Source organism: Pelophylax lessonae (assembly GCF_965119305.1).
Source record: "Pelophylax lessonae genome assembly, chromosome: 1".
In the NCBI taxonomy this organism is placed as follows: Eukaryota; Metazoa; Chordata; class Amphibia; order Anura; family Ranidae; genus Pelophylax; species Pelophylax lessonae.
The window spans coordinates 411,507,737-411,509,458 of NC_138768.1; the positions used below are offsets into that span (position 1 = coordinate 411,507,737).

The 1,722-nt window shown below is 35.9% G+C and overlaps 1 pseudogene across 1 annotated transcript; it reads left to right on the forward strand.

Annotated features, from left to right (window-relative positions):
• Window positions 1-760: 760 nt before the first annotated feature.
• LOC309545846 lies at window positions 761-1,308 on the forward strand (annotated as a pseudogene). The gene has a single exon. The product of its transcript is annotated as an uncharacterized misc_RNA (transcript).
• Window positions 1,309-1,722: the final 414 nt, after the last annotated feature.

Below are 1,722 nucleotides of genomic sequence, written 5' to 3' on the forward strand. Positions count from 1 at the left end.
TCGATATAAAAGTCGATTCAAATTTCTATTAGAATTTCTGAAATTCAGACAAATTTAGTTTTGTTATTTGGAGCATTCAGTAAACTTTGTTTATACTGTAATTCCAGTATTCGGATATATCCAAATCATGAAAAATGTGTCTGAATATTTATTCAGTATGAAACGAAGCGCACATGTCTATTCAAGTGCAAGGATCTCACTGCTTCTGCATCAATTATCTGTGGATCTGTGTTCCTCCATCTATCCTGATGCTTCTAGAATATTTCCCCACCAGTCAATCAAATCACTAGTTAATAATATCCCCGTAAGGCTCTCAGTTGTGATATTACAACATCAATTTTAACTCTACTTAAATTAACCATCATATTTTTTTCACCTAAAGACCAAATATACATAATTAGTAGGTCCTAGTGTTCAGCCTAGCACTGATATTGGATAGTAAAATGTTTAAATGGGACTGTTTACCTGGATATGAAGTCAGTCAACCTGTGGACTTGCCTTGAAGCTCACAACTGGACTTGATAAAGGGAGATTAAAGTAAGTAAACTGCCTGAAATAGTTTTTCTGTGATTAATAACTTGTATAGATCATGCATATATCAAGATACTATTGAATGCATTGATAATATTCGATTTTGAGCTTGTTGTGTTTTTATTGTAATTTTACAATGTTGGGTTAAATGAGTAGCAGCATTTGCCTGTGCACTTTGTAGTTTTCACCTGTTGCATGTGGTAAAAAAAAAGCCATAGAAATACTTTTTATGATCATTCACAATACCATTTTCATTGATGCCATCCAAAATGGGGACAGTGACTTTGAGATGGACCCAGAAGACACTGACATTAGTGATGAAGAAGAATGTGTAATTGCCAGTGAACTGGAAAAGGAAAATAAATAACCAAATGATTGCCCATCTGATGATTTTGTGGACATCACACCAACAAAACCAAGTCACTTCAGCACACAGATCATGCCCTGTGACAGGTATTGCTGGATGAAAAAGGATTTTATCAGTCCCAACACTGATTTTTCTGGTCAATATATCAGTATTGATGCTGTCTTCCTCAATATATGCCATTGGAGTACTTCCAAAGGTTTGTGTAAGAAGACATTATCCAGGCTCTGGCAGATCACACCAATTAGTACAGCGTTCTTAAAAAAGAAGCATCAATAAATACCAACACAAAGGTAAAAGAAGAAATGATTGGCATGTATCTGAAGACGGGCCTAGTTCAAATGGCTGGAGTCTGTATGTATTGGGAAACAGACACGCAGTATACCCGTTTCAGATGTGATGTCACAATTTGACAGTGTCTGACGTGGAAAAAAAAGACAAACTTTGGAAACTCAGATTATGGCTTGATGTATTCAGGGAGAAATGCCTGCAGGTGGTACCAGAAGAACACAATTCTGTGAATGAAATAATGATTCCTTTTACGGGGAAATTTAGCAGCATCAAGCAATATATATATGGCAAGCCACATCCATGGGGGTTCAAGGTGTGGGTAAGGACAAGCATCTCTGGCATACTTTGTGACTTTGATGTGTACCAAGGCAGTGTGAACGGAATATGTGTTAGCAATAGAAAGGTAGGGTAATGGCGCTGCCTCAAAATAGAAATGTAAGAAAATATAAATATATTTAAGTTTCAGTGATGAAATACAGTATATAACGGTAGTGACCTTATAAAGTGACTGGTGCAGATAAATATATTATATAACA